Here is a 12,543-nt window from a genome sequence, read left to right as displayed (position 1 = left end):
AAGAGATCCTTCTTGACTTTGGATTATGCTTAAGGCAGAAGGACACTGTAGGTCTGATAAGGCCCAAGTGCGGCCTCGTGTTTCCAATCAAGTTTCAAGCTTGAATCAGCATGGCCTCCCCATAGACTTGAATAGATGACAATGTTCTCCTCTCAGTGCTTGTCCCTCTACTCTGGCTTCTTGCCAAGGATTCCTTTCTTATCCCTGGAATCAGAGTCTGTTTGATCTCTTCCAGTTTCTGTGCCCGCTTTCTGTTTGTCAAAGCAGTTTCTGGGTATGTCTCCCTTTAATAGCCCAGCCTAGGCCAATCCTCAGACTGTAACCATGCGGCCATCTTGGGGGACATGTTCACCGTGATGTCATAAAGAACCTCAGAAGGCCAAGTTGTCCTGACAACCTCCAAGCACACAGAGTTTCAGAGCCATCTCAGACCAGTCTGACTCCTCCCCTTTCAAGGTAGGATAGTTTTCCTTTTTCTGGATTTCTTGTCGGTTTCTAACTTTCTCCTCGAACTTGGAAAGGCCTGCTCCATTCTCTCTAGACACTGGTTTCTTTCCTGTAAGATTACCCTGGGTGTTATCTCTTATGTCTTGGGTAGATGGCCAAGTGGGTGGACCTTCCCCAGAGAAAGTCCTGGACTCCCTCCCAAGTTGAAGTTGCCCAGGCAATCCTCTGATGCGCAATGATCGTGTCATCTCCTAGCACTCTGCCAATTCCGCCTTGGCAGGTCCCATGTTTTCCTTCCTTCTTCCTTTGGGGAAGTGTACCAGATGCCTTCCTAGATTGGAATATTCTCACGGTGCTTTTTCTGGTGCGTATTGATAAGGGACCCTCACAATTGCTACTTCTTTAGGACCTCTGTCCGCACCGTACCATGAAATCTCTATTCCCTAACAGTGCTAATGTGATCTGCACCCGTGCTGTGAAAGAGCGAGGCCCGGGCCACCCAAGCGGAACGTGGGCACTTGCCCGCTCCACCACAGGGCCGGCCCTGACTTGTACTTTTGGACCAACCTGTGGCCTGAACTTGGGAAGATGTGGGCCTGTTTGGATTATTCGTGAAGGGGATTAGTAGGAACATCATGGACGGTAACGTTTTCCGTTGGTTCCTGGGCTTAGCACGGATCAGGTTCTCTTGGTAGGATTCCTCTTCATGTATTTGGAATGGTCTACCTTTCTGTAGCATCAGTCAGGCTTTTGAGGTGATTTTCCATCCTTGGAAGTTCACCTTCTCTAATCTCTTTCAGCCCCCAAAGCTGTATGCCGTCATTCTGGACCCCTTTTTGGATGTTTGATTTTAGGTGGATTTATTGCCATAACCCTGCATTAGAACATCCTATGTCTTTCAGATTTACATCCTCATCGATTTAGACTTCCGTGTAGGTTCCATCCTCTTCACCAGCGTAAGCCGAATCACAGGCCCTCACCACACACTTGTGCCTCATCATCTCTTTCACCCTCCCCCACCGCCCCGCTTTGCCTCTGGGCGCCCCCGATCAAATGTCCAGTGCCACCTGTTGGTTAGTGCTTGTTTTTTCTTCTCCTTGTAAGTGAGATCCTACGGTATTTGACTTTGTCCCTGGGGCTTGTTTCACTTCCCCTAAAACCCTCCCAGCCATTGTGGTGGTCACAAATGGCTGGATTGCATCCTTTGTTCCCGCTGAGTGGTCTGCCATTGTGTGGCTATAGCCCATGTTCCTTCTCCATTCGTCCCTTGCTGGGCACCAGGGCGGCTTCCAAGTCTTGGAGAGCGGGAGTAAGGCTGTGGTGAACTCAGCGGTGCACATGTCTTTAGGCGGTAGTGTTTCCGAGTTCTTTGGCTAAACGCGCCCCAGAGGAATAGCTGGATCATATGGGACATGGATTCTTAAATTTCGGAGGCAGTTCCACTTCGCTTGGCCCAGTGGCTGCGCCGGTATCCACTGCCAGCAGCAGTGCAGGAGGCTTCCCTTCTCTCCACCTCCTCTCTGACGCTTGTTGTTTCCTGTCTGCCTCCTTATAGCCATTCTGACCACAGTGAGCTGCTATGTCATTGCGGTTTGGATTTGCCTTGGCCTCAGACTTAATGAGGGTGAACAAGTTTTCATGCACCTGTTGGCCCTCTTTAGATCTTCTTGGGAGAAATCTCCGTGTCCATCTTTGGCCCAGGATTTCATTGGCTTGTTCTTTTTCTTGTGGAGACGTGTGAGTTGATTGTATCTTTGGGCTTTTCACCCCTTGTCCGATGTGTGCTTTGCAAACATCCACTCCCAGTTGTTGTGCTGTCTTTGCATTGAGTCGATGGTTTCCTTGACTGGGCAGAAGCATCTGCATGTGAGGTGGTCCCGTTTGTTTCTTGTCTCCTTTGCTGCCCTTGCCCAGTCAGACAGGCTTCTTCCAAATAGGCGGCTCAGACAGATGGCAAAGAGCACTCTGCCTAGGTCTTCTCCTACAAGTTTCACGGTTTCAAGTGTGCCATTCAGGGCTTTAATCCATTCCAGGTGGTGCGTGTGCCAGGTGGCACATCATGGTCTACTCTCGTTGTGTTCCATGTGGCTGTGCAGGCTTCCCAGCACCGTTTCTTGGAGAGACTCTCCTTTGTCCACTGTCTCCTCTTGGCTCCCTGGTCGCAAATGGGCTGTCCTTGTATGTTTGAGTTGGGCTCTGGGCTCTCGATTCTGTTGCATGGGTCTGTGTGCCTGTTTTTGGGCCCGGACTGTGCCGTTTCGGTACCTAGCGCTTCGTCCCCTATGTTGAAATCAGAAAGTGTGATACGTCCTGCTTTGTTCATTTTCCTGAGGATTCCTTGGCCTATTCAGGGTCTCTTGTTGCTGGCTGGAAACTTTAGGATTCTCTCTTCTATCTCTCTGGCAAATATGGCTGCAACTTTGACTGGGATTGCATGGAATCCAGAGATTCCTTTCTCCGCTATGGACGTTTCAAGTGTGTTAATTCTTCCATTCCTAGGTCCCGGAATATCCTTCTTTTTCCTTGTGTCGTCTTGAATTTCTTTCCCCAAACGTTTGCTAGTTTTCGGTTGACATAGCTTTCACCTGTTTTGCTAAGGTTCTTCATAGACATCTTCTTCTTCGTACTGGCAAGCTGTGTTTTTTGTTCGTTTGTGTTTAGCTTCCATTTGTCTACTCTTTGCAACTTGTAATTGGTTCTGTTTTGGCAGAAGTGCATCGCTGTGCTCACATCTGCTGGCAATGCTCCTGTATTTGCTGTGGAAGTCTGGCCCTATCTAACGTCCCTTCCCATCTGCCTCTGCACCCCCTCGGACGCCTGCCCCAGAATGACTGAAGCAGTGGTGAGGAGGCTCACCCCCAGGATTCCACCCGGCCCACCCCGGGCCACCGACCCAGAAGCTGCGGACCTCACCGCTGCACCACCGGCCGGCCCCTTTCATGTTCCATTGGCAACCTGCAGTTGAGTGCAATGGGGCTTGAATATGCTGCTTGAGCCCAACTCTGGCACTGTGTAGATGAGGCCAGGTTGTTTGTCGGGGCCACTGTGACGTCAGAGGATTGGTCATAGTTGTGCGTCTGCTGTCCCGGCAAACTTCACGGACACAGGGCTTCAGAGCCCGCTTGGAGCAGTCTCATAACGCACCCTTCCCAGTGAGCCCAGGTTTGACCTTCGTTGCCGTTTTTTGGCTTGTGAATTTCTCTGACTTTCAAACGTTCCAGCACAGTGTGTCTAAAGACTGACATCTTTCATTGTGGATTATTCAGGTGTGATATCTGTTCGCCTTGCATTTTCTGGGACCTTTTTTTCTTTTCCACAGTATACTCGTCATGGTCTTTCTCAGGTATCTCCCTTAGATGTGCTCATCAGTCCGTTCTCCTTCAGTCCAAGGGATTAATTTTGTATTTCTTGAATCATCGTATGTTCTCTAGGCCGAGGTGTGAGTGCTTTCGTGATTCTTGGTTGCTGTCTTTGAATTTGCAGCGGTCACTTGTAGGACTCTTTGCTATCCTAGCCTAGGTCAAGCGAAGCACTGACAACCCGTGGTCATCTGGCTTGGTGTGACATCCTGAGATCAGAAACTCCAAATTCGAGGTGGTCCTGGCAACCCCCTTCATGGACATAATGTTTTTCTGAGACAAATTAGACAAATCTGATGAATTCCTCGCTCCAGGAAAGATATTTTTCTTTCTCTTTTGTGCATTCGGGAAGTTTCGAACTTGACCCCTGACCCTTGAACATTGCCCTTGATTCCATCTAGATAAGGGCTGACTTTATTTCTATAGGCTGTGCCATTCGTTTGACCTACATCCTCAGCCCTGGCATGTTTATTTTTCTGGAAACAGAATTGTAATGTTCTAATTTTCAGCCAGCTTCCCTCCATATGGCGTCAAAGCACATAATCAATAATCCTTCTACGGCAAGAAGTCGGGGGAGAGAATTTCATTGGAGCCAAAGTGAGCACTCTAGCCTGGGAGGGCAGCCTTCACAAAGGAACCAAGCCCTCTGGAAAAGGGTGATTTTCAGCACACTTGTAGAGCCCTTCCCAACAAAGAGACCTACCCCAAGCATGACAGGGCTCCATTCCTTCAAGGCTTCCAAGACATCTCTTGGGACGCATTAGCATGTGGCCAGTGGGCCCCCATGACGCCAGAGCTATGGAAAGTGAGACTGATCTTCCAAGAATGCTAGGGGCCTAGGAAAGGAGGCATCGACTCTTCTCTTCAACGTCCTCAAGAGATCCTTCTTGACTTTGGATTATGCTTAAGGCAGAAGGACACTGTAGGTCTGATAAGGCCCAAGTGCGGCCTCGTGTTTCCAATCAAGTTTCAAGCTTGAATCAGCATGGCCTCCCCATAGACTTGAATAGATGACAATGTTCTCCTCTCAGTGCTTGTCCCTCTACTCTGGCTTCTTGCCAAGGATTCCTTTCTTATCCCTGGAATCAGAGTCTGTTTGATCTCTTCCAGTTTCTGTGCCCGCTTTCTGTTTGTCAAAGCAGTTTCTGGGTATGTCTCCCTTTAATAGCCCAGCCTAGGCCAATCCTCAGACTGTAACCATGCGGCCATCTTGGGGGACATGTTCACCGTGATGTCATAAAGAACCTCAGAAGGCCAAGTTGTCCTGACAACCTCCAAGCACACAGAGTTTCAGAGCCATCTCAGACCAGTCTGACTCCTCCCCTTTCAAGGTAGGATAGTTTTCCTTTTTCTGGATTTCTTGTCGGTTTCTAACTTTCTCCTCGAACTTGGAAAGGCCTGCTCCATTCTCTCTAGACACTGGTTTCTTTCCTGTAAGATTACCCTGGGTGTTATCTCTTATGTCTTGGGTAGATGGCCAAGTGGGTGGACCTTCCCCAGAGAAAGTCCTGGACTCCCTCCCAAGTTGAAGTTGCCCAGGCAATCCTCTGATGCGCAATGATCGTGTCATCTCCTAGCACTCTGCCAATTCCGCCTTGGCAGGTCCCATGTTTTCCTTCCTTCTTCCTTTGGGGAAGTGTACCAGATGCCTTCCTAGATTGGAATATTCTCACGGTGCTTTTTCTGGTGCGTATTGATAAGGGACCCTCACAATTGCTACTTCTTTAGGACCTCTGTCCGCACCGTACCATGAAATCTCTATTCCCTAACAGTGCTAATGTGATCTGCACCCGTGCTGTGAAAGAGCGAGGCCCGGGCCACCCAAGCGGAACGTGGGCACTTGCCCGCTCCACCACAGGGCCGGCCCTGACTTGTACTTTTGGACCAACCTGTGGCCTGAACTTGGGAAGATGTGGGCCTGTTTGGATTATTCGTGAAGGGGATTAGTAGGAACATCATGGACGGTAACGTTTTCCGTTGGTTCCTGGGCTTAGCACGGATCAGGTTCTCTTGGTAGGATTCCTCTTCATGTATTTGGAATGGTCTACCTTTCTGTAGCATCAGTCAGGCTTTTGAGGTGATTTTCCATCCTTGGAAGTTCACCTTCTCTAATCTCTTTCAGCCCCCAAAGCTGTATGCCGTCATTCTGGACCCCTTTTTGGATGTTTGATTTTAGGTGGATTTATTGCCATAACCCTGCATTAGAACATCCTATGTCTTTCAGATTTACATCCTCATCGATTTAGACTTCCGTGTAGGTTCCATCCTCTTCACCAGCGTAAGCCGAATCACAGGCCCTCACCACACACTTGTGCCTCATCATCTCTTTCACCCTCCCCCACCGCCCCGCTTTGCCTCTGGGCGCCCCCGATCAAATGTCCAGTGCCACCTGTTGGTTAGTGCTTGTTTTTTCTTCTCCTTGTAAGTGAGATCCTACGGTATTTGACTTTGTCCCTGGGGCTTGTTTCACTTCCCCTAAAACCCTCCCAGCCATTCTGGTGGTCACAAATGGCTGGATTGCATCCTTTGTTCCCGCTGAGTGGTCTGCCATTGTGTGGCTATAGCCCATGTTCCTTCTCCATTCGTCCCTTGCTGGGCACCAGGGCGGCTTCCAAGTCTTGGAGAGCGGGAGTAAGGCTGTGGTGAACTCAGCGGTGCACATGTCTTTAGGCGGTAGTGTTTCCGAGTTCTTTGGCTAAACGCGCCCCAGAGGAATAGCTGGATCATATGGGACATGGATTCTTAAATTTCGGAGGCAGTTCCACTTCGCTTGGCCCAGTGGCTGCGCCGGTATCCACTGCCAGCAGCAGTGCAGGAGGCTTCCCTTCTCTCCACCTCCTCTCTGACGCTTGTTGTTTCCTGTCTGCCTCCTTATAGCCATTCTGACCACAGTGAGCTGCTATGTCATTGCGGTTTGGATTTGCCTTGGCCTCAGACTTAATGAGGGTGAACAAGTTTTCATGCACCTGTTGGCCCTCTTTAGATCTTCTTGGGAGAAATCTCCGTGTCCATCTTTGGCCCAGGATTTCATTGGCTTGTTCTTTTTCTTGTGGAGACGTGTGAGTTGATTGTATCTTTGGGCTTTTCACCCCTTGTCCGATGTGTGCTTTGCAAACATCCACTCCCAGTTGTTGTGCTGTCTTTGCATTGAGTCGATGGTTTCCTTGACTGGGCAGAAGCATCTGCATGTGAGGTGGTCCCGTTTGTTTCTTGTCTCCTTTGCTGCCCTTGCCCAGTCAGACAGGCTTCTTCCAAATAGGCGGCTCAGACAGATGGCAAAGAGCACTCTGCCTAGGTCTTCTCCTACAAGTTTCACGGTTTCAAGTGTGCCATTCAGGGCTTTAATCCATTCCAGGTGGTGCGTGTGCCAGGTGGCACATCATGGTCTACTCTCGTTGTGTTCCATGTGGCTGTGCAGGCTTCCCAGCACCGTTTCTTGGAGAGACTCTCCTTTGTCCACTGTCTCCTCTTGGCTCCCTGGTCGCAAATGGGCTGTCCTTGTATGTTTGAGTTGGGCTCTGGGCTCTCGATTCTGTTGCATGGGTCTGTGTGCCTGTTTTTGGGCCCGGACTGTGCCGTTTCGGTACCTAGCGCTTCGTCCCCTATGTTGAAATCAGAAAGTGTGATACGTCCTGCTTTGTTCATTTTCCTGAGGATTCCTTGGCCTATTCAGGGTCTCTTGTTGCTGGCTGGAAACTTTAGGATTCTCTCTTCTATCTCTCTGGCAAATATGGCTGCAACTTTGACTGGGATTGCATGGAATCCAGAGATTCCTTTCTCCGCTATGGACGTTTCAAGTGTGTTAATTCTTCCATTCCTAGGTCCCGGAATATCCTTCTTTTTCCTTGTGTCGTCTTGAATTTCTTTCCCCAAACGTTTGCTAGTTTTCGGTTGACATAGCTTTCACCTGTTTTGCTAAGGTTCTTCATAGACATCTTCTTCTTCGTACTGGCAAGCTGTGTTTTTTGTTCGTTTGTGTTTAGCTTCCATTTGTCTACTCTTTGCAACTTGTAATTGGTTCTGTTTTGGCAGAAGTGCATCGCTGTGCTCACATCTGCTGGCAATGCTCCTGTATTTGCTGTGGAAGTCTGGCCCTATCTAACGTCCCTTCCCATCTGCCTCTGCACCCCCTCGGACGCCTGCCCCAGAATGACTGAAGCAGTGGTGAGGAGGCTCACCCTCAGGATTCCACCCGGCCCACCCCGGGCCACCGACCCAGAAGCTGCGGACCTCACCGCTGCACCACCGGCCGGCCCCTTTCATGTTCCATTGGCAACCTGCAGTTGAGTGCAATGGGGCTTGAATATGCTGCTTGAGCCCAACTCTGGCACTGTGTAGATGAGGCCAGGTTGTTTGTCGGGGCCACTGTGACGTCAGAGGATTGGTCATAGTTGTGCGTCTGCTGTCCCGGCAAACTTCACGGACACAGGGCTTCAGAGCCCGCTTGGAGCAGTCTCATAACGCACCCTTCCCAGTGAGCCCAGGTTTGACCTTCGTTGCCGTTTTTTGGCTTGTGAATTTCTCTGACTTTCAAACGTTCCAGCACAGTGTGTCTAAAGACTGACATCTTTCATTGTGGATTATTCAGGTGTGATATCTGTTCGCCTTGCATTTTCTGGGACCTTTTTTTCTTTTCCACAGTATACTCGTCATGGTCTTTCTCAGGTATCTCCCTTAGATGTGCTCATCAGTCCGTTCTCCTTCAGTCCAAGGGATTAATTTTGTATTTCTTGAATCATCGTATGTTCTCTAGGCCGAGGTGTGAGTGCTTTCGTGATTCTTGGTTGCTGTCTTTGAATTTGCAGCGGTCACTTGTAGGACTCTTTGCTATCCTAGCCTAGGTCAAGCGAAGCACTGACAACCCGTGGTCATCTGGCTTGGTGTGACATCCTGAGATCAGAAACTCCAAATTCGAGGTGGTCCTGGCAACCCCCTTCATGGACATAATGTTTTTCTGAGACAAATTAGACAAATCTGATGAATTCCTCGCTCCAGGAAAGATATTTTTCTTTCTCTTTTGTGCATTCGGGAAGTTTCGAACTTGACCCCTGACCCTTGAACATTGCCCTTGATTCCATCTAGATAAGGGCTGACTTTATTTCTATAGGCTGTGCCATTCGTTTGACCTACATCCTCAGCCCTGGCATGTTTATTTTTCTGGAAACAGAATTGTAATGTTCTAATTTTCAGCCAGCTTCCCTCCATATGGCGTCAAAGCACATAATCAATAATCCTTCTACGGCAAGAAGTCGGGGGAGAGAATTTCATTGGAGCCAAAGTGAGCACTCTAGCCTGGGAGGGCAGCCTTCACAAAGGAACCAAGCCCTCTGGAAAAGGGTGATTTTCAGCACACTTGTAGAGCCCTTCCCAACAAAGAGACCTACCCCAAGCATGACAGGGCTCCATTCCTTCAAGGCTTCCAAGACATCTCTTGGGACGCATTAGCATGTGGCCAGTGGGCCCCCATGACGCCAGAGCTATGGAAAGTGAGACTGATCTTCCAAGAATGCTAGGGGCCTAGGAAAGGAGGCATCGACTCTTCTCTTCAACGTCCTCAAGAGATCCTTCTTGACTTTGGATTATGCTTAAGGCAGAAGGACACTGTAGGTCTGATAAGGCCCAAGTGCGGCCTCGTGTTTCCAATCAAGTTTCAAGCTTGAATCAGCATGGCCTCCCCATAGACTTGAATAGATGACAATGTTCTCCTCTCAGTGCTTGTCCCTCTACTCTGGCTTCTTGCCAAGGATTCCTTTCTTATCCCTGGAATCAGAGTCTGTTTGATCTCTTCCAGTTTCTGTGCCCGCTTTCTGTTTGTCAAAGCAGTTTCTGGGTATGTCTCCCTTTAATAGCCCAGCCTAGGCCAATCCTCAGACTGTAACCATGCGGCCATCTTGGGGGACATGTTCACCGTGATGTCATAAAGAACCTCAGAAGGCCAAGTTGTCCTGACAACCTCCAAGCACACAGAGTTTCAGAGCCATCTCAGACCAGTCTGACTCCTCCCCTTTCAAGGTAGGATAGTTTTCCTTTTTCTGGATTTCTTGTCGGTTTCTAACTTTCTCCTCGAACTTGGAAAGGCCTGCTCCATTCTCTCTAGACACTGGTTTCTTTCCTGTAAGATTACCCTGGGTGTTATCTCTTATGTCTTGGGTAGATGGCCAAGTGGGTGGACCTTCCCCAGAGAAAGTCCTGGACTCCCTCCCAAGTTGAAGTTGCCCAGGCAATCCTCTGATGCGCAATGATCGTGTCATCTCCTAGCACTCTGCCAATTCCGCCTTGGCAGGTCCCATGTTTTCCTTCCTTCTTCCTTTGGGGAAGTGTACCAGATGCCTTCCTAGATTGGAATATTCTCACGGTTCTTTTTCTGGTGCGTATTGATAAGGGACCCTCACAATTGCTACTTCTTTAGGACCTCTGTCCGCACCGTACCATGAAATCTCTATTCCCTAACAGTGCTAATGTGATCTGCACCCGTGCTGTGAAAGAGCGAGGCCCGGGCCACCCAAGCGGAACGTGGGCACTTGCCCGCTCCACCACAGGGCCGGCCCTGACTTGTACTTTTGGACCAACCTGTGGCCTGAACTTGGGAAGATGTGGGCCTGTTTGGATTATTCGTGAAGGGGATTAGTAGGAACATCATGGACGGTAACGTTTTCCGTTGGTTCCTGGGCTTAGCACGGATCAGGTTCTCTTGGTAGGATTCCTCTTCATGTATTTGGAATGGTCTACCTTTCTGTAGCATCAGTCAGGCCTTTGAGGTGATTTTCCATCCTTGGAAGTTCACCTTCTCTAATCTCTTTCAGCCCCCAAAGCTGTATGCCGTCATTCTGGACCCCTTTTTGGATGTTTGATTTTAGGTGGATTTATTGCCATAACCCTGCATTCGAACATCCTATGTCTTTCAGATTTACATCCTCATCGATTTAGACTTCCGTGTAGGTTCCATCCTCTTCACCAGCGTAAGCCGAATCACAGGCCCTCACCACACACTTGTGCCTCATCATCTCTTTCACCCTCCCCCACCGCCCCGCTTTGCCTCTGGGCGCCCCCGATCAAATGTCCAGTGCCACCTGTTGGTTAGTGCTTGTTTTTTCTTCTCCTTGTAAGTGAGATCCTACGGTATTTGACTTTGTCCCTGGGGCTTGTTTCACTTCCCCTAAAACCCTCCCAGCCATTCTGGTGGTCACAAATGGCTGGATTGCATCCTTTGTTCCCGCTGAGTGGTCTGCCATTGTGTGGCTATAGCCCATGTTCCTTCTCCATTCGTCCCTTGCTGGGCACCAGGGCGGCTTCCAAGTCTTGGAGAGCGGGAGTAAGGCTGTGGTGAACTCAGCGGTGCACATGTCTTTAGGCGGTAGTGTTTCCGAGTTCTTTGGCTAAACGCGCCCCAGAGGAATAGCTGGATCATATGGGACATGGATTCTTAAATTTCGGAGGCAGTTCCACTTCGCTTGGCCCAGTGGCTGCGCCGGTATCCACTGCCAGCAGCAGTGCAGGAGGCTTCCCTTCTCTCCACCTCCTCTCTGACGCTTGTTGTTTCCTGTCTGCCTCCTTATAGCCATTCTGACCACAGTGAGCTGCTATGTCATTGCGGTTTGGATTTGCCTTGGCCTCAGACTTAATGAGGGTGAACAAGTTTTCATGCACCTGTTGGCCCTCTTTAGATCTTCTTGGGAGAAATCTCCGTGTCCATCTTTGGCCCAGGATTTCATTGGCTTGTTCTTTTTCTTGTGGAGACGTGTGAGTTGATTGTATCTTTGGGCTTTTCACCCCTTGTCCGATGTGTGCTTTGCAAACATCCACTCCCAGTTGTTGTGCTGTCTTTGCATTGAGTCGATGGTTTCCTTGACTGGGCAGAAGCATCTGCATGTGAGGTGGTCCCGTTTGTTTCTTGTCTCCTTTGCTGCCCTTGCCCAGTCAGACAGGCTTCTTCCAAATAGGCGGCTCAGACAGATGGCAAAGAGCACTCTGCCTAGGTCTTCTCCTACAAGTTTCACGGTTTCAAGTGTGCCATTCAGGGCTTTAATCCATTCCAGGTGGTGCGTGTGCCAGGTGGCACATCATGGTCTACTCTCGTTGTGTTCCATGTGGCTGTGCAGGCTTCCCAGCACCGTTTCTTGGAGAGACTCTCCTTTGTCCACTGTCTCCTCTTGGCTCCCTGGTCGCAAATGGGCTGTCCTTGTATGTTTGAGTTGGGCTCTGGGCTCTCGATTCTGTTGCATGGGTCTGTGTGCCTGTTTTTGGGCCCGGACTGTGCCGTTTCGGTACCTAGCGCTTCGTCCCCTATGTTGAAATCAGAAAGTGTGATACGTCCTGCTTTGTTCATTTTCCTGAGGATTCCTTGGCCTATTCAGGGTCTCTTGTTGCTGGCTGGAAACTTTAGGATTCTCTCTTCTATCTCTCTGGCAAATATGGCTGCAACTTTGACTGGGATTGCATGGAATCCAGAGATTCCTTTCTCCGCTATGGACGTTTCAAGTGTGTTAATTCTTCCATTCCTAGGTCCCGGAATATCCTTCTTTTTCCTTGTGTCGTCTTGAATTTCTTTCCCCAAACGTTTGCTAGTTTTCGGTTGACATAGCTTTCACCTGTTTTGCTAAGGTTCTTCATAGACATCTTCTTCTTCGTACTGGCAAGCTGTGTTTTTTGTTCGTTTGTGTTTAGCTTCCATTTGTCTACTCTTTGCAACTTGTAATTGGTTCTGTTTTGGCAGAAGTGCATCGCTGTGCTCACATCT

Source organism: Equus asinus, chromosome X, assembly GCF_041296235.1.
Source record: "Equus asinus isolate D_3611 breed Donkey chromosome X, EquAss-T2T_v2, whole genome shotgun sequence".
NCBI classification, from domain to species: Eukaryota; Metazoa; Chordata; class Mammalia; order Perissodactyla; family Equidae; genus Equus; species Equus asinus.
This window is presented reverse-complemented; position numbering follows the sequence as displayed.